The sequence below is a fragment of the Moschus berezovskii genome, chromosome 21 (genome assembly GCF_049115385.1).
Source record: "Moschus berezovskii isolate FMDL1 chromosome 21, NW_MosBer_1.0, whole genome shotgun sequence".
In the NCBI taxonomy this organism is placed as follows: Eukaryota; Metazoa; Chordata; class Mammalia; order Artiodactyla; family Moschidae; genus Moschus; species Moschus berezovskii.
Window position 1 is genome coordinate 52,797,393 of NC_142480.1, and position 21,036 is coordinate 52,818,428.

Consider the following 21,036-nt stretch of genomic DNA (forward strand, 5'->3'; position numbering starts at 1 on the left):
GAAGAAGTTATTCTAGGATTCGGGAAATGACACTTCATGAATGCTTCTGGCATAGTTTGGAGAATGTGAAGAAATATGGTTTGCAACATTATCCTAAAGAGTAGTCCTAAGAAGAACTGGAAGGGTGTCCATGAGAGAAGGATGGTGCTAGGAAAGACACAAAGCAAATTGAATAATCGAATGTGGGGTCAGCACTGTAAAGTGACTAAAAGCATGGATCCAGGCAGCCTGCCACACTTGAGTCCTGGCTCCACTGCTTGCCAGTAACTTTAGTTCTCACTTGTCTGTGCCTCAGTTTCCCCATATGTAAAATGGGTATAAAAATTGGATGGTCATCATAGGGTGGTTACCACCATTAAATGTATGCATATTTAAAGATCCCTTGAAATGTCGTCTGACCCAGACATATGAGTGTTTGTTAAATAAGTACTTAACTGTCTCACTCCAGCCTTAAACAACTTCTATTGCATTAACTGGAAAGTACAATTCTCAGACATAATGTCAGAATCCTCAGGTCTTCCTAAATTTATGAAGTGGGGCTGGATGAAGAAAGTGGAGGAGGCCTATATCCCTGCCATGGTGAGATAAATTTCTTGAGAAGAACTAGAGAGAAAACCTGAAAGCAACACATTAAATCAGGAACTTGAGCAACTTTACAGAAATAATTGCTGCCAGGCTAGGGGACACAAAAGGCTGAAGGAATATAAGGTGACTTTCTTTACAATGAGCAAGGAATCTGCTCAGCTTTGATTCAAGCTTCTCTAGGGGAAGAAAAACGTTTTTTTCCTAAATTATGAAAAGGCACTACAATCAGAGTCTTCCATTATCACAGGGATAAAATATCAGTTTTTGTCAGGATAAAACGAAGCACAGATTGGCCCTGATAGGGGAAATTAAATTTCTGGCCTCCACTTGATTTGATATTTATCACTCCTTCACTCCAGAAATGTTCTGTCACAAAACATTAAAAAAAATTTATTCATCACACACCAAACAAACTTAAAGGCTCTTGGAAAGCAGAACTGACAAATAACAGGTGTGACTGAGAGAAAATCAAAGGGTTGAGTGAGAAAAGGGATAAAGGAAAAAAAATAAAAACTAGAAATAATCTCAGGGAGTTCTGCAAAGAGAAAAATGGGTGTAGAGAGAAACTGCACAGGTGAGTTTCACATGTGAGGGGCAAAAATTCTACCACCCACTCTCTGAAACAGGCCTACCCAACAGTCACTTTCAATTGCCTCTTGCAGACGGCGGCCGAGACAAACACATCCTTCCATCCCAGATTACGCAGATCTACCACACGTACAATATCCTCATCACATCCTCCTTCCCAGCTTTCCCTGCTCAAGGGTATCAGAATTCAGGGAACTCAAAATCGGTTCCTCAAAATAAACTCTTCTGTCAAAAAGTTCAGACCATTATATGTCAACTAGAATAGCTTAGATGAATCTCTTCCATCTGTTCTAAGAAATCAGAATCAGGCTCTTAATTCTAATTGATGATTTTTCTCCATCCATTTGGACAGTGACATGGCCCTTGTTTCAGGTATTATCACTTGTCTCTTGTAGAAATGAGACTTTACTTTCTTCCACTTAGAAGGGCAGCTCTTGAAGTGTAAATAAATCAATGCTCTATATACATATATATGTGTGACATATAAATCAATGAGGCTACTTCAGGTTGTCTCGCACTGGAACTAAGAGTACTAATCATAAAAGCATGAAAGGGGCCACTGTACTGGATTAGGACAAGCTCTTACATCGAGTTAATGTGCTACAAGTCAATTCAATTTAAATAAAGACACTGTGGCCTTCCCAGGTGGCTCAGTTGTAAAGAATCTGCCTGCCAATGCAGGAGACACCGACTTGATCCCTGGTTTGGGAGGATCCCCTGGAGTAGGAAATGGCAACCCATTCTAGTATTCATGCCTGGAAAATCCCATGTATACAGGAACCCCACCGGCTCCAGTTCATGAGGTCCCAAAGTGTCGATATGACTGAGCATGCATGCGTGATACTATGTTATAGAGAAGGTGTGCTCTGTCATATAACTTAAAGATAAAAAAAGGTGGTGGACAAATGGTCCCTGTCTGTAAGGAGATGGTAAATATCAGAACTAAGAAGCTAGGGATATGCATTGCTATAAAAAAAAAGTTTAAAGAAGTTATACATAAAAGTACAAAATAAATAATGCGTGATTTCAAGTAGGGAGCAGGAATCAGTAGAGTCCTTAGGAGAATAGATAGTTTCTAAAATAAAATATGTAGAAAATCATTCCAATCAGAATGAGATAGGGAAGATGCATTAAGATCTCAGATTAAAGTTGCATATGGTATACGTAGCAAGCTTGCTAAGTTGCTTCAGTCGTGCCCGACTCTTTGTGACCCTGTGGACTGTAGCCCACCAGGCTCCACTGTCCATGGGATTCTCCAGGCAAGAATACTGGAGTGGGCTGCCATGCCCTACTCTGGGGGCTCCTCTCACCCCAGGGATAAAACCTATTCTCTTACATCTCCTGCATTTGCAGGCAGGTTTTGTTAAAATCACAAATTCCACCTGGGAAGCCCAGTATATGTAGAGGACAAGCCAATAGGACCTCAGAATGGTTAAAGGTTCCAGAGCTTCTTTGAGCTCCTAGACTCAAAGTCTTACAAACTGTGAACGTGGGCAAATTACTTAAATCGTGAGTACCTACTTCATAGGGTTATTAAAGTCACTTAACACAGCGCCTAACCCAGAGTAAGCATTCATCCATATCAGCTATTTTAATGGCTAAGACACACAGAGTTGGCTCTAACATCATGGAGAAACTCAGATTTCACCCTGTTGTGAAGTCTGTCACTGAGAAAAAGCCAGTGGTGGGGTTTGAAGAGAAAGATAATTTCTGCGTACGTGGGTTTTAACTGGAGACCACAGAGACTGCAGGTGCGGGATGAGTTAAGATGCTCTGAAGGTTCAGATGAAAAGGACGAAAGTAGGGGCGGTGGGAGTAGGAAAGGGGAGGCTCACCCGAACAGACCCTTGGGTGGGGTGCATAGCCTGGGCACGGATTGTGGAGTAAGAGGAAGGGCAGTCAACTCTGACGACAAAACTGCGGCCCTGAGCAGCTTGGGGAATGGTGCGATCACAGTTAAGGAGTGAGCGCGAGCGGCTAACGGGGTGGGGGAGGCTTCCAATCTGATTTTCACCATGCTGCCTCTGGGCACAGAGAAGAACCGGGGGAGCTCTCCAGCAAGGCATTTGGAATCCAAGTCAGTCATTAGAAAGAAAAGTCAGAGCTCGAGTTAATGGATTTGAGGGTCGTTTGCATGCAGGTCTATGGCTGACCCTAAGTGAGCCTATGATACAGCTGAGGGGAAAAATACAGGGGGAAAAACGGGAGAAGACTGCTCCCAGGGGAGTCCCAGGACAGGGTAGCAATAGGAGAAAGGGAATTAGCGTGAGCCTGCCTCAGAAGTCAAGAGAAGAGAGGGCTTCCAGGAGGTGAGGGACTGTATCTAGGGCCACAGGCTCATGGAGAAATCTGAAGGACAAAGATTGGGAAGATGCTTCCATATCTGGCAGTTATGAGGTCCATGGCAGAGAGCTTTCCATGATTTTGTTAATTTTTAAAAAGCAAGGAGTCAAAAAAGAATATTAGAACAAACACGTCCATGCCCATCAGTAAGCAGAGTGATAAGAGTTGCATATCAAGAGTCTATGGACAGAGCATGACTCAGAACGACGAGAAGTTGCAGAATGGAAATGTGAGGGGCAGGGAAAGGAAACAGCGTTTCAGGGTAAAGAAGAATGCGGTATGTAAAAATGAAAGTGCCACTGGGGACGAAGATACATGACTGAAATAGAGAGAGGGGTAAGCTTTGACAAGCACACTGAGAAGGGGATGGGAGAAAAGCAGACTGAGCCCAGAAGGGTGAGGCGGTCTCTGCTCAGCCCACAGAAGTCTGGATGAAGAGCAGAAATCAACACCAAGTTTAAGTGGAATAAAACCTTTAAAAATTGTGAATCACTGTGTTGTACGCCTGAAATCATATAATACTGTACATCAACTCTACCTCAATGAAAATAAAAATAACAATTTAAAAATATATATAAAAGAGTATGGCACTTCCTGGGTGGTCCAGTGTTGAAGATTTCACCTTCCAATGTATGAGGGACAGATCTGATCCCTGGTTGGGAAACTAAGATCCCACGTGTCTCGAGGCCAAAACATAAAACAGAAGCAAGAGAGCAACAAATTCAGTGGAGACTTTAAAAAATGAGCCACATCAAAAAAATCTTTTAAAAAATTAAAATAAAAAAGTAAATTTGAAAAGAGAGAGAGGGAGGTAAAAAGCTCAGGTAGGGTCGTTTTAATTTTGATGGAAGCATTAAAGTTCAAGATTTGAACTATCAAGCCTTTACTTAATTACCTCAGGAGGCAGAGATCTCATTATCACATAAATGAGTTAATTCTGTTTTTGAACAGTTCAAATTGGAAAGAAGTTCTTCCTTTCATGGGCTGAAATCTGTTTTCTTGTAACTACTACACCACACTCCTGCATCTGCCCTCTGGGACCGTAGGAGTTTAGATACACCCCTCTTTTACATGACTCCTTGACAAATATCTGAAGATAAAAAACATGCCCCAACTGAGTTACTCAGTTCTAGCTATACTAATTCCTGAGTTCTCAAATGTTCTCTCAGCCGTGTTTAAGCTCTGCATGGATAGTCTCTTGTTTGCAGAGAAACAAAAAACAAGTTTGTCCTCAGGGAATGCCAGAGTAGAAATAGGGTTTTAGTAATCAAGAAAAGTTAAGACTATTCGGATGAGTTCGTGTGGATGCTGTAGTGTGAAAAAGTGTAAAAAAGTAAAAACGTTAGTCCCTTGGTTGTGTCTGACTCTTTGCAACCCCATGAACTGTATAGCTCACCAGGCTCCTCCGTCCATGGAATTCTCAAGGCAAGAATACTGGAGTGGGTAGCTATTCCCTTCTCCGGGAGGTCTTCTCGACCCAGGGATTGAACTTAGGTTTCCTGCATTGTAGGCAGATTCTTTACCATCTGAGCCACAGGGAAACCCAGATGCTGGTGTGTGATGCTGGGCAAATGGTACCCATCTGTGACTTAGCTGCATCAAATGTAAAGTGAGAATCTATTTCACCTTACCTCTCCATTATTCTCCACAAAAAGGATGAAAAACAAAATGCCAGAGATATCAACAAAAAGAATAGCTCCTTAAGTGTCCTGGAGTAAAGTCAGCCCTAACTCCTGCTCCAACTTAAAACCTTGCTCAGAATTGTAGCCCTGACTCACATCCTGCCAGTGAAACTCCCAGAGGAAAAAGTCTCTGCAGGGGCTTCCCTGGTGGTCTAGTGGTTAAGAATCTGCTTGCCAATGCAGGGGACACAGGTTCGATCGCTGGTCTGGGAAGATCTCACATGCTACAGGGGAACTAAGCCCGTGCATCCCAACTACCAACCCAACACTCTAGAGACCCCGAGCTGCAACTACTGAGAAACCACACAATGAAAAGCCTGCACACCGCAATTTGAGAATACCTGCCTCTTGCTGCAACTGGAGAAAGCCCTTCAGCAGCAAGGAAGACCCAATGCGGCCAAAAATAAACAAATAAATCTTTTTTTAAGTCTCTGCAGATCATCAAAACCATGGGACACAGTATAGCACCTCTGCTGAGTCCATCTAATTCACCCTGTGAGTAAAGAACCTGCCTGCCAATGAAGAACCCGCCTGCCAAGGCAGGAGACATAAGAAATGGGGATCCAATCCCTGGGTCAGGAAGATCCCCTGGAGGAGGAAATGGCAACCCATCCCAGTATTTTTGCCTGGAGAACCCCATGGACAGAGGAGCTTGACAGGCTACAGTTCATAGGGTCACACAGAGTTGGACATGACAGAAGCGACTTAGCATGCATGAGCTAACTTGGGTTCACCTTTTTAGTTCCACCTATCTTCCAGCCTACAACCAGCAACTTGGTCTTTTGTTGTCAATCACCTTCAAAAACTCAACTGCTAACTTTACTATTTCTAAAGACATAAACCCAAGGCTTGGAAATTAATTGATCTTCCAGGAAGGCGTGTAACTCCCTAAACTGAGGCATATTTTTTTCTTTATCACTATTGTCTGACTAAGAAAAACATGCTTGGTCTATTTCCCCATACATAAATGGTTTCTTCTAAATGTTTCTATCGCAGCCCCTCTCTGGGTTAACTCTAAAAAATTTTTGCTTTAACCTCTTTGGTTTTATTCCCAATCAGTCTCTGTAATTTTTTCACTCCCTTTCCTTTCTCCCTTCCCAGTCTCACCAAACATCGTCTCCCTGTGCTATTGTTCTTCCTGTCAATCCAGCTCTTGCTTATCATAAATTAGCATTTTTCAGTATCCACATTTAGATTTAAAACACAGAGGACAGTTCTGTTGACTGTGTAAGAAGGGCACACAAACCGCTCAGAGAAAGCTGTCCATCCAGGCTGGTGCTGAAGAGAGACAGGCAAGCAGAGTGCTTGCTCTGGGGAGCATTCCATTAAATTCTTACGATCTGGGTATTTGAGAAGAAAGAAACAGAAGATGTTTTTCTTTGCATAAACTTATCAGTGAGTTTGCAAAACACAGGGAATCACAACTAAAGGGATCCTGCAAGAGATGTCAGTCTGAGAAAAGGGCAGATTCACTGTTGACAAAAATCAAATTTCCCCATCGTCCATCACCAGCTCTGCCCCAGTCCACAGGAAGTGAAGACCTATGTATTTCAGCAAGGCTGGTGTCCAGTTCTATTCTTTACACATTAGAAAACTGTTTTGGAAATGAGAGTTCTATATCTGTGTATGTAGAGTAGGCACATACCCTAGACACACAAAGCCACACACATACATATATACTGGCTGGAGAAGTTATCACATTTGGCAAAAGTATTGGGGAAGCCTGGAGCTGAGTTTGAATTTCTGACAATCTTTGTGAATCAGCAGCTCTTAAAAGCAGAGACTACAATAATCTCACCCATGGAGTCTCTCTCTTTAATCACTGAAGAAGTTAAAAATAGTTGCATGCTTATATACAGAATCTAGAAAAATGAATTGCTGAACCTGTTTGCAGGGAAGGAATGGAGACTCAGCTATAGCGAATGGCCTTACGGACACAGCGGGGGAAGGAGAGTGTGGGACAAATGAAGAAAGCAGCATTAGTATATACACACGGTCGGGTGTGGGACGGATGACTGGTGAGAAGTTGCCTTGTAGCACAGGGAGCCCAGTCTGATGCACTGGGATGACTCAGATGGATGGGATGGGAGGGGAGAATGAGGGAGGGAGGAGATGCACATATAATTGTGACTGATTTGCACTGTCGTTTGTCAGAAACCTGGCAGGTCAGGAAGACGTCTTGGAGAAGGGTATGGCAACCCACTCCAGTATTCTTGCCTGGAGAATTCCACGGACAAAGGAGCCTGGTGGGCCACAGTCCATGGTGTCACAAAGAGTTGGATATAACTGAGAGACTAACATTCTTTCTTCATGGCAGAAACTAATACAACATTGTACAAAAAATTCTTTTAAATTTAAGTAAAAACAAAACCAAAAACAAAGTTGCATGCAGCACAGTCTTAGACCAGCCCTCAGTGGTCAGTGCCAGAAGCATTGACCATAAGGCTGCATATTCCCATGAAATTGAGTCATTCCAGGATGCTGTATAGTATATGGCACCTTTGCTCAGATATGTGTGTGTTCACACATTAAAATAATGATACATATATCTACAGAACGATAGATATGATAATATACTACTTTTCTTTTGTGACCATAACAAATTACCACAAACTTAGAGGTCTCAAGCAAAACCAATTATTCTTACAGTTCCATAGGTTAGAAACTCAACAAAACCTCACCAGGTAGGAGACTGACCTAAATGAGAAGGAAATCCAAAAAAAGAGGACATATATATGTACCTACAGCTGATTCACTTTGCTGTACAGTAGAAACTAACATAGCAGTGTAAAGCAACTATATGCCAATAAAAATGCATCTTAAAAAGAGTCTCAGCAGGTAAAAATCAAGGTATCACCTGTTCAGGCCCCTTATTTGGAAGCTAGGGGGAAGAACCCGCTCCCAGGGTCACTCGGGTGGCAGCAGAAGTCAGCTCGTTGCTACTTTAGGGCAAGGGTCCCCATCTCCTCTCTGTCTATTACCTTGGAGTTGCTCTCAACTGCCTTCCTCCATCCTCAAAGTCAGCAACAGTGCATCAGGTTCTGTCCCTGCTTTGTCTTTCTGATTTTCCCACCGGACATATCTCCTCTGCCTCTTTTTCTACCACATCTAACTTCAGCCGCTAAAAGTTCTCAGTGTTGAACAGAATAGATTGGGCTCACTCCACTACTCCAAGATAATCTTCCCTAGTTTAAGGTCTATCATCTAAATTACTTCTGCAGGGTTCCTTTGCCATATATAGCAACCTATTCACAGAATCAAGAGATTGGGGCAAAGACAATCTGGAGGATCCATTATGTGACCTACCACAGTGAATCCATGACCTAAATTCTTATTTATACTAAACTTCAACTGACATTTCAGGAATACTAGCTGATGTCCAGGACTATATATTTATTGGGTCGGCCGAAAAGTTCATCTTTTGGAACATCATATGGAGAGACCGAAATGCATTTTTTGGCCAACCCAATACAATACTCTTAAACATGTCTCTTCTCTGTTGGCATCTTTCACGTTTCTAAATCCACTTAATCCTGATCATCCCACCTACTGATGACTTCCCCTCCAGTTCCTAAACCATTTCTGACAATGGCAAAGACCACAGACCTGTGCCACAATCTAACCGATGTGACTGGTCTCAGGCCATTGGTCTACCTCTCATCCAGGATGTTGAAAACATATCCTGGTACCTCATGAACTATGAAGGATACAAACATGAATAGTCCAATTCCTCAAAATCATTATACTAACAATCAAATAACTATATTGGCCCTGCCATGGGCACTCTCTACATTTTTCCAAATCACCAAATGATCCTCCTTCTTACTTAGGCCTCCCTGAACTGCTCCTAGGAAGTGTTAGTCACTCAGTTGTATCTGACTCTTGTGACCCCATGGACTGTAGCCCACCAGGCTCCTCTGTCCATGGGATTCTACAGGCAAGAATACTGGAGTGGGTTGCCACACCCTTCTCCAGGGGAATCTTCCCAACTCAGGGATTGAACCCAGGTCTCCTGCATTGCAGGCAGATTCTTTACAGTCTGAGCCCCGAGGGCACCTCAGAATATTTGTTTTTAATATTAGAGCTTGGGGGCTCGGTACTTGTGGTCAGGCTAAGTTGTCCTGAGGCATGTGAAATCTTAGTTCCCTGACCAGGGATCGAACCCAAGTCTCGTGCACTTGAAGGCAGATTCTTAACCACTGGACTACCAGGGAAGTCTCCACCCTAGAATAATTTTATCTTAACTCTCAGTCTACTTGAATGCCCCTCCAGGACAAGGTGCTAGAATAAGGGACAGACTTGGTTGTTCCATAGATCAGGTCTGGGCATACCCCTCACTCAAGCATATGGAAGTTGTGACAATCACCCCCCTTAGCATCTGCTTCTATGGAGAAGTTAAGTGTAGATCATCTGCTTCATTAGAGGCAGATTCCATAGAGCTACACTCTCTGGAATTCAAGTATTATTCTGTGCTATAATCAGCACACTCTGTCTTGAGCCATGCATAAAAGAAAAAAAAAGAAGCAACTGTTTTGTCAAGTTAAGTGCAACCACCACCATGACTGTCGTATCTCCTCGCCAATACAACTTCACGGCCTGGCTCTCACATGACTCTCATCTTTCACGTATGGGACATCTGGTCTTTGACTTCGAATTTGACTTCCATACTTCCCTAAAAAAAAAATCTGGTCTCAGTTGTTGAATATTCTACCAAATATTTCCTCTGTGGCTATTTATATATTTCTCCCTCTCACTCAAAATCAAACTCCAAGGGCTTTCATCCAAAGGATTTGTCATTTCCGAGATAAACCTCTCTCCTACCTGCACGTCTCTGCCACTTCCATTATTTCACTTATCCTTCAAACTATTTTATCATAAAATCTCATACACTGCACAGTAATTGGCAAAGCTTGCTAAATGGGAAGAAATAAGAGTGACGTTTCTTTCCTTTCCTGGCGTGGCAGGGCCTTCCTTTAGAACTAGCATAGGTTTCATTAATGTTCTCCACAGTGCTCACTTTTTCTTTCATTAGTAAATGAAGCTTGACCCAGAGCTGACCTCAGTGGCAGCTCATTAGATATGTCCTCACAAGGAAGAACATGGCTTTGTATCTGCAGTCTCTGTTTAGAGGCATGCAACCAGATTGAAGTTGTAGGACTGTCCTGATCCTGGTCAATTTAATTTCACAAATAGAGTTCTAAGAAACTCTGTCTTACTATTTTCCTGGCAAGAGCCTGAATATTTTCAAACAGCCCCCTGCCAAGCCAACTGATTTCCCCAACTCGCAGTAGAAAAGCCACAGTGGATATCATATTGCAGGACCAAGGAGCAGTAACTGAAAAGTCATATCTGAACCTTTTCGGCCAACCATCTCTCTGTCTCCCAGAGTTTCTTTCAACTGACGTATACTACAACAGATGCTGCATTAAAAGAATGACACAGTCCCCAAGAGAAGATTTTTAGCATCTCCTTTTTATAATTAAAATTAAAACTTTACATTTTTGTCTGACATATTTCTAGAACAGAGTTCAATGCATCATCTTCTAATTAAGGCACTTTTCCCCCAAGGTAAGACATTCGTCTTAGCCTGGGGCCTAGAAAACAGAACCTTGGTGTAAAGCAATCAGAAAACAGCATTACCATTGTATTAGCCTGCTTTGGGCTACCATAACAAAATACCCAAGATTGGGTGAACTGAACAAGACGTGTGTTTTCTTATTATTTTGCAGACTAAAAGTTCCTGATCATGTACTTACAAATTCATTTTCTGATGAGAGCTCTCTTTCTTGCTTGTAGATGGTCACCCTCTCACTGTGTCCACACACAGCCTTTCCTCTGCACTCATGCAGACAGAAAGAGAAAGAGCCAGCTGGTGTCTCTCTTCCTATTACAACATAAATTCTACTGGACTGGAACCCCACACTATGACCTTTTCTTTTCTTTCTTTTTTCTTGAGGGAATAGGGGACATTTTATTTAAAGATTTTTATGTTGGATGGACAGGCTTAGATCTCATACTCATTGTTAAAAAAAAAAATAAACTTTTGTAAACCTTTTATTTTATATTGAGATATAGCCAGTTAACAATTTTGTGCAGTTTCAGGTAGACAGCAAAGGGACTCAGCCATACATATACATGTATCCATTCTCCCCCAAACTCCCCTCCCATCCAAGCCGGCATATAACATTGAACAGAGTTCCATCTGCTATACAGTAAGTCCTTGTTGGTTATCCATTTTATTTATTTTTTAAAAAAATATTTTAAAACATTTATTTAGGCTTCACTGCACAGCAATGGCAAGCCACTCCAGTACTCTTGCCTAGAAAATCCCATGGATGGAGGAGCCTGGTAGGCTGCAGTCCGTGGGGTTGCTAGGGGTCGGACACGACTGAGCGACTTTACTTTCACTTTTCCCTTTCACACATGGGAGAAGGAAATGGCAACCCACTCCAGTGTTCTTGCCTGGAGAATCCCAGGGACGGGGGAGCCTGGTGGGCTTCCGTCTATGGGGTCACACAGAGTCGGACATGACTGAAGTGACTCAGCAGCAGCAGCAGCAGCAGCACAGCATGTGGGATCTTAGTTCCCTGACCAGAAATGGAACCTGTGCCTCCTGCAGTGGAAGCACAGCCTTAACTACTGGACCACCAGGTAAGCCCCTGCTTATCCATGTCGAATACAGCAGTGTGTACATGTCCCTTCCAAGCTCCCTAACTGTACCTTTCTCCCCAGCAACCATAAGTTCTTTCTCTAAGTCTGTGAGTCTGTTTCTGTTTAGTAAATAATTTCATTTGTATCATTCCTTTTTAGATTCTGCATAGAAGCCTACCCTCAGGATCTTATTTAATCTTAATTACTTTCTGAAAGAATCTTCTGCAGTGGAAGAGACCTATGTGTGATCCCTGGAGAAGGGAATGGCAATCGACTCCAGTATTCTTGCTGGAAAATTCTATGAATAGAGGAGCCTGGTGGGCTACAGTCCATGAGGTCGCAAGAGTTGGATATGACTTAGCGACTAACCACCACCACTTCCTGAAAAGATCTGTTTTCAAATACAGTCACATATTAGGGTTTTAACATATGAATTACGGTGGTGGTAGATGGAGAACAGAAGTTAGTTCATAATCACCACGTTGATTCACAGCCTTCCATGAAGAGACAGACCGGGTTACTCATCATGTGAGTAAACTAAAGATGAGCTATAAAGAGAAATTCTACATCCAAGTAGTCAATGAAAGGGAAGAACGGGTGATAATTTGACCACATCCCTCCTGTCTCCTGTTTCCAGCTGGTGAGAGTTCACTTCACAAGGTATTAAAACTTCCTTCTCATCTTGGTTACTTTTATGACTTACAATGCCACAACACACATCTTCATTATGAGTTTTCATCCAAGTCCAGAAATTGCTGGAAGAACTAGAAACTGCAGGCTTGCTACTTGTCTAGTTTCTCAGGAGCAGTAAGAGGGGGCCTTGGCCTTCCCAGAGCAAGTGACTGGTCAGCCCTTGGGGACTGCAGTGGTGTGCAGGAGGTGGGCAGCTCCTCCCAAGGAAGAAAGAAGAATGTCTGAGAAGATCGAAAAGTCATGTGTCTAATATAGTGGAATGTACTTCAGTGTGTGTGTGTGCTCAGTCACATCCGACTCCCTGCAGCCCCATGGACTGTAGCCCGCTAGGCTCCTCTGTCCAGGGAATTTTCCAGACAAGGGTACAGGAGCAGGTTTCAATTTCCTTCTCCAGGGGATCTTCCCAACCCAGAGGTGGAATCCAGGTCTCCTGCACTGTAGGCAGATTTTTTTTTTTACCACTTAGCCACCTGGGAAGTGCAAGAATTTACTTCTAATATGAGTTAAAAGACTTAAAGAATGCCTCTGGTATGTGCTTTCTCAGAACAAGATGACCCAAAAGGAGAGAGAATGAAAATATTTCTGATGTCACCATTCATATAGAAGTCAATAGCCTCAGTTTAGATAGAAGGCAGAACATATAAGAGAAACGGAAGAGAATCCAAAAGCCACTCATCCCTAATGGAAGGACATTTAGAAATATGTTTCATTTTTGACTCTTTTGGATCTAAACATCTAAAAACAGAGAAATGTGAAAATGTTAGAGTAGGCATCAATGGCTAAGTTCATTTGATTAACAGGATAGTAGGAAGTTTGGAGAAGGAAATGGCAACCCACTCCAGTACTCTTGCCTGGAAAATCCCATGGACGGAGGAGCCTGGTAGGCTGCAGTCCATGGGGTCACTAGGAGTCGGACACAACTGAGCGACTTCACTTTCACGCATTGGAGAAGGAAATGGCAACCCACTCCAGTGTTCTTGCCTGGAGAATCCCAGGGACGGGGGAGCCTGGTGGGCTGCCATCTATGGGGTCGCACAGAGTTGGACACCACTGAAGTGACTTAGCAGCAGCAGCAGCAGGAAGTTAACTTTTTTCTCTCATGATCAAATATCTGCTCTTGCAGCATCTTGGCAAAAGGAAGATACTACTAAAACCTCTCAGTGATGAGCATCACAGAAGAAGCCCATTCTTGGTCAGTTTGCTAGTATCAATCTCAATATCTGCACATATTCAGATTGACTGATCACGGGCTGAGTGATGAAAGCTGGGTCTTCCAAAGGCAAGATTTACAGCATCATGTGAGCCCACAGTGACCTTCAACCATTGGTACCACTGCCATTCTATCAATGGTACAGGAAAAGCATGCTTTCCATCAACATGGGATTTCAATATGAATTTCCTGAATAGCAGATCTGGCACGACTATGCAGAATATGCTTAACACAGATAAGTAAAACATTGGGTTCATTAAAAAAGTTCATAAGATGTTATGAAAAAAACCGACTGAACCTTATGGCCAACCCAAGATAAGAATAGCTTTCTCTTGCTGTGATTCTGGTCTCATACACAAAAATTATTCACTTAGATATCACTTAAATGCACTTGTTAAACTTGTTTTTTTTTTCTTTCAAATGTCCCACTGAAAACCTGCCAATTGATCTACATGTTTTTCTATCAGGAGATAGCCCACTAGGACACAGACATTTTCTCAGAGGAGTTACCAAGTATAAATTCCTAATATGAACCTAACTTGAAGGTTTAGAATCTTATATGGATTGCTACTTCTTACTCAGTATTTCTTCCCAGGACTTTAACCCTAATCATGTTCTAGCTCTGATGGCCACATTTCTGAGACCAACCAACTCAACAGAGTGCCTTGTAGAGCTCCTGAGGCCATTACTCATCATTTTCTCTTTATCCCATGGTTATAGACAATGCTATTAACCTTCACCGAACATATTGTGGGAACATGCTGGAGACCAAGCTGTACTCATCACTAAGTACAGAAAACCAGCCCAGATACACCACTGGGCAAGAGTGGCCACACAGAGACAATACCCTATAAACGTGTGTTCACTTCACGTTACAGTAAGTCCGCTACATACGAATGAGTTCCGTTCTGAGATTTCTGTTCCAATTTGTTCATAAGTCCAAAAAGTTAGCCTACTTACCCAACTAACACAATCAGCTATAGAGCTGAACTTTAATCGGTTTATAAAACTTTTTACACAAATACATAGAAAACAAACAGAAAATAAAACATTTTCAATCTTACAATAGAGTACCTTGAAAAGCATGGAGGTACCAGTTACATAACTGCTACTTTGACACTCTTCCAGACATCCTGGGCTTGAAATAAAGATACTGTACTGCCGTATTCTACACAGCACTGTACAGCGAAGTACAAAAAAGCAAAACTGCTTGTAGAGGATAAATGCATATGACAATGTACGCCAGACACGTGAACTAACTTACGTGCATGGACACGTGAACACAGGTTCGTGTCTTTGAAAGTCCACGACTTGAAGGGTCGGATGTAGGGGACTTACTGGATTTACAAGATCTCTTCTGTTCCAGTGCTACATGAGTTCATCACCTTCCTTTGATTTACTGAACAACTGCTCAGGACTTTTCCTGTAAGCTTGGCAGGGGCAAGTGCAGTAGAAACATCATGGACTTTATGATCAAATCTGAGTCAGTCCCTACTGGCCTCAGCTCTTTGTGAGTTTCATTTCCCTCTCTCCAGACTTTGAAGAGCAATGGCTACCTCAGAGAGCTGTCATGAGAAAGCATGAACATGCTGGCACACAGGAGGCATGTTCACACAACATAAGCATTATTCTCTTCCTTGTTTTCTGTTTCTGAGACACAACTCACAGTCCCATCGTGCATGTATTAATATTTATATCTCCCGGTCGTGCCATTTTCCTGAAATAAGAAAAACATTTGTCCCAATTTTTACATGGATAAAAGATAAAATAATTATTTAGCACCTTTGTCAGACTCTTTATGTTGTTACCTGCTTGATTTTCTATATACCAGATGTAGCTAGTCTCATTTTTTAGGTGGACAAAACTTAAGTTTAGAAAGAAGCGTGAGATGCCCAAAGGGTTGGAAATTGAACCCATCTCCTGACTTTCATCCTGGAGCTCTTTGTGAAAGACCAGGCGTCCTCATCCACACAGGCCTTCCTTATGGGGTTGACTGGTTCTACCCAGAGGCTTCAGACTTAAGAAACATTAGTCACAACTTAGGAAAGCACAGCCTCAAGACCTCAGAAAATGTTCAGTTAACATGACTGGGCACAGGTGGCACTGAGCTTGATCAAGGCATGGATAACCTGTGTTCATTTACTCAAGAAGCATTTATTGAACTCCTACAGTATGCATGTCAATTAAGCAAAGAAAGAAATCAAAGAAGCAAATACAAACCCCATGTCATCCAAGATTTACTTAGTGGATGTGCCGATATCAGTTCAGTTCAGTTCAGTCGCTCAGTCGTGTCCGACTCTCCGCGACCCCATGAATCACAGCACGCCAGGCCTCCCTGTCCATCACCAACTCCCGGAGTACACTCAAACTCATGTCCACAGAGTCGGTGATGCCATCCAGCCATCTCATTCTCTGTGGTCCCCTTCTCCTCCCACCCCCAACCTTTCCCAGAACAAAGGCACAAAAAGGTAAATGACATATAGAAATCAGGTTAAAAAAAAAATTGAATTGAGAGCGCAGAAACTGCCTCAAAGCTTATGTAATAAAGTGTTCAATGAGAGTTATAGACCTAAACTCTTTGGCAGATTTTCTCAATCTTGACACTACCAACAATGGGACCATGCAATTCATTCTCGCAGTGGGCTGCCCTGTGTGTTGCAGGGCATTTTAAGGGCGAGCCCCACACAACTTCTATCACCAAGTGCTGCACACTGGATGGATTAAAGCAACAGAAATGTATTAGCTCATAGTTTTAGAAGGTGGACATCTGAAACCAAGGTGTTGGCAGACCATGCTCCCTCCAAAATTTCTAGAGAAGAATACTTCCTTGCCTCTTCCTGCTTCTGGTGGTCGCCAGCAGCCTGGGCTTAGCTTGATTTGTGGCAGTGTAACTCCAGTCTCTGCCTCCATCATCCCATGGCTGTCTTTCCTCCGTGTCTGTGTCCCCACGTCCAATTTCCCTCTTCTTATTAAGACACCAATCATTGGAACAGAGCCCAGTCTAATCCAGTGTAACCTCCTGCTAACTCAATTACATCCTCAAAGGTCTTGTTTCCCGTAAGGTCACATTTACACTTTCCAGGTGGACATGAATTTTCAAGAATGGGATTCAAGCCAGCACACCTGCACCATACCCACTATGTTGCCCTGCCCTGCCCCTCCACAAGTCACGGCAATTAAAACTCTCTCCAGACATTGCCAAATGTCCTCGTGGGGAAAAATGATCACTTGGAGTTGAGAACCGCTGCTTCACAAGATCAGAAAAGGGAAAATGCAAATCCTTTGGTTGACAACTTTATTCAAGAAACCACCTTCCCTGGAGACTTTTTTCCAACTTTAGCCTAATCTTCTTCAGACTTGCTTAAGACTCTTTGTTATGATTTCCTAGGGGGCGCTTCTTTCACTAACTGGATTGTCAAAATACCTTACAACTCCACCCCAGCCAGATTTTAGGACTGAGCTGCTGGTTAGAATTAAATTTCAGGCTAGCTCCTTCTATGGAACCCTATTGTCTGTGAGGATAGCAAAAGTGATGAAGAATCTCAGCTCCGATTTGATGGCTGGGATACGGAACATACAGATAAGAGCAAAGAATTCCAAAGTTGTAATTCAAGTCCTGTTGCACCATCAGACACCCATGCATGTGTGCATGCCCATAAACCTCAAATAAAATGAGAGATCTGTCTCGGCAGAAAAAAAAAAGAAAATGGAAAAATGAATGTGAGCTGAGTACTCAGTAAAGGTTTCAACAGGACAGGAAAGGGTCAAGGGGACCTCGTTTCCCTGCCTTTGCAGTGCTGCCCCCTCCCTCTTGTTTTGAATGCATTATTATTTATTTATGGGTTCAGCTGTCCCGAGTCTTAGTTGTGGCACTCTGGATTTCAATCTTCATTGCAGCTTGCAGGGTCTTTAATTGTTGCATGCAAACTCAGTCGTGGCATGTGAGGTCTAGTTCCCTTAGCAGGGATTGAACCTGGGCGCCCTGCTTTGGGAGGACCGACTCTTAGTCACTGGACCACCGGGGAAGTCCCTGTTTCTCCTTGCTTTGTCTCCCAATATCATTGCTATTTCCTTCCTCCTCTTCCTTTCCTGCTTTTATTTTCTCACCTCCCTTGCCTCTCCTTTTCTCCGTTTCCCCTCCTTCCTCCCATTCCCTGTCAGTACCTCTCTTTCCCCTTCCTTAAGGGGACACTGCTTAGGCTAGCATCGGGAGGAAAGACGCCATTAAAACTAGGCAGTGCCAGCTACTAGGGGTGACTTGGAAATAAAGCGGCCACTACAGGCTCACATCCCCTGTCACCTTGTGAAGAATGGCTCTTATCCAGTCTTTTCTCTTTCATGAGTTTATTAAATTCATTCAATGAGAAGAAGGAGAAATGTAAAAGGAATTATGAAGTCTTGAGGAAAATTACTTTTTTTAAGGTTAAGTAGCATGACAATGGAAGCTGATAGAGCAAATTAAATTCTAACTGCACCAGTGATTTGATAGATATCATTTTGCTAAGTGTTACTGAGAAAATGCCGGCTTGGGGAAACGAAGCTGAAATTCAGAATGAGCGCTTGTCAGTTGTGGCATCTGATTCAATTAGGTGAAATTCATTAATATAAAGAGGAAAAGGGTCATATGGAAAATGGAAATTTGTAAAACAGATCCAGAGCATTTTTATGGCAAACATACATGCAACATCTTTAGGCAAGCAAGTATTTATTTAATTCAGGGTCTAAAAGGAAAGAAAACATTTCACTTCCACATCAGTGAGCAATCATAGTTGTAGCTTGCAATGGTTCATTTCTTCTGACATTTGAGAAACACGCATAAACTATGCTTTGTCTTTGCAAATCCAGTACAAAGCTTGCCGAGAACTGACTCATCCCAGCAAAACACTCAGTCACTTGGACGTCGCTCTGCCGTCACAGGGAGCGAGATAAAGTCAATGATGACTGCAGTTACTCTATGCCAGTCCTGCACATCAGGAATTTTTGCACACCAATGGCAGCTGCCAATGGGGGCTTTTCAGTAACCATCTAGTTATCCTTAAAAAATTTAGTAAAATGGGTGCTATAAAAGGTCCACCATGAAATATTTATCACCCATAAGTAGATTGCTTCTCCTAAGGCATTCAAGCAGGGTTTACTAAAACAGTTTCAAAATCTTATTTTTCCCAGATGCAAGCAAGTAAGCCTCATTAGTGATCAATTCCCAGCCAAGTCCACCCTAATAAGTCATTAATATATACCCTGTACTGTCAAATCCCTTAATTGGGCACCACATGTCCAATAAACCATCAGATGCTATTATTAATAAAGTTCTCAAAGCTCCACCAAGATCCATATTGTGAGAACAAGGTACCAAACAGGGTAATCTTTCATCACTTTCTAACTTGACCTACCATAGTGCAGACCAAACCAGCAAGCACTCAGACCCAAAGGCAGAGTCTCACTGTATAGCGCATTGTTAGCATCGATTCTCAAAGCTTCTACTAGCAGTATCATTTACACAAGAATCTTGTTGGCTAGTGAGCCCCGACTAACTTAAAGAGGTCCATTTTTCAGAAGTTTCTGCTTCCTCCTTTTCAACAAAAGATTGTCAGGTCAGCGATGTTGCTATTCACTAGATCTTAAAGAACAAGATCACATCCTTCATCAACTTGTTGTTGTTATTGTTTAGTCGCTAAGTTATGTCCAACTTTTGCAACCCCATGCACTTTTGTAGCCCACCAGGTTCCTCTGTCCATGGGTTTCTCAAGGCAAGAATAGTGGAGTGGGTTGCCCTTTCCTACTCCAGGGGATCTTCCCAACCCCATGATGGAAACCTGTGTCTCTTATGCCTCCTGCACTGGGAGGTGGGTTCTTTACTATTAGTGTATTTGTATTCATTACTTCAGTTCAGTTCAGTTCAGTCGCTCAGTCGTGTCCGACTCTCCACGACCCCATGAATCACAGCATGCCAGGCCTCCCTGTCCATCACCAACTCCCAGAGTTCACTCAAACTCATGTCCACAGAGTCGGTGATGCCATCCAGCCATCTCATTCTCGGTCGTCCCCTTCTCCTCCCGCCCCCAACCTTTCCCAGCATCAGAGTCTTTTCCAGTGAGTCAACTTGTCGCATGAGGTGGCAAATTCATTACTAAACTGTACATTTATGATCTGTTCATTGCAGTATGCCCAATGCCTAGCACAGTGCCTGGTGCATAGTAGGTATGTAATTAATTGTGGCTGATTGCTGGTGCCACCAAGAGCAGGAGGCAACTACAGGATGGCCTGTCAGCAGCAGAAAGGGAGCAGGCAAGGCCTTCGACTAATAGGTCTGGCTTTACTATCCGCAGAAAGCCTTCTCTAAATGTCACTCCCCAACTCCTTTGAATTCTTTTTCTTCTTTTCCTCTCCCTCACTCTCTCTCCTAATCATCTGTCTCCCCGCAGGTAAAAATGAGAACAGAGCCGTCCAAGGGAGACAGTTAATAAGCTGCTTAGGCAGACCAGTAGAAGCTGTGTCAAGGACTTTGGACATGACATATGTATTGTCTTCTCTGCTCACTGCTGCTCCCCAGAGCCTAAGACAGTGCTAAGAAGGAGGAGGCACTCGACTAATTTACCATGAATAAATGAATGACTAGATTGATTAAATAATGAATTGACTGTGGAAAAGTCATGCTCCTCTCTGCTCGTCAATGACGTTATGTGACTGAGGGATGAAAAGGAGTCAGGTAGGAACCGAGGACTCTGAACACGACAGATCAGAATCCCTTCTGTGCCTTTCTAGTAATCATCATTTCTTGCTACATTGGGATCTGGCCTCCCACTTAGGGCCTACGTATTAAATGATAAGAGCAGTAATAGCTAGCATTTAAGAATTGCTTATCGTGCTGAGCAAAGTGCCTTACTTACATTATCTGATTCCATAATCAAAACCACACAGGGAAGTGTTGTTATTATCATTGTATTTAAAGCCAAGACCCTGAGGCTTACAAAATGTAAAAGATATGCTCCAGACCAGACAGCTAGCAAGTAAAAGATCTGTGCTTCTATCCAGGTCTTGGCTCTCCCTGGTGGCTCAGATGCTAAAGAATCTGCTGGTAATGCAGGAGACCTGGGTTCATTCCCTGGGTGGGGAAGATCCCCTGGAGAAGGGAATGGCTACCCACTCCAGCATTCTTGCCTAGAGAATACCACGGACAGAGGAGCCTGGTAGGCTACAGTCCATGGAATCTCAGAGTCTTAGCCTCTGGACTATGCTGCTTCCTTCTAGACCTAGAACGTTATAAACCCTGGTTCGCCCCACCTG

General features: G+C 42.9%; 1 protein-coding gene across 2 annotated transcripts in view; it reads right to left on the reverse strand.

The window, feature by feature from the left end:
• AGBL1 (AGBL carboxypeptidase 1) overlaps nucleotides 1–21,036 on the reverse strand; it is a 943,700-nt gene that overhangs the window by 630,226 nt on the left and 292,438 nt on the right. The gene's annotated exons all lie outside the window — the stretch shown is intronic.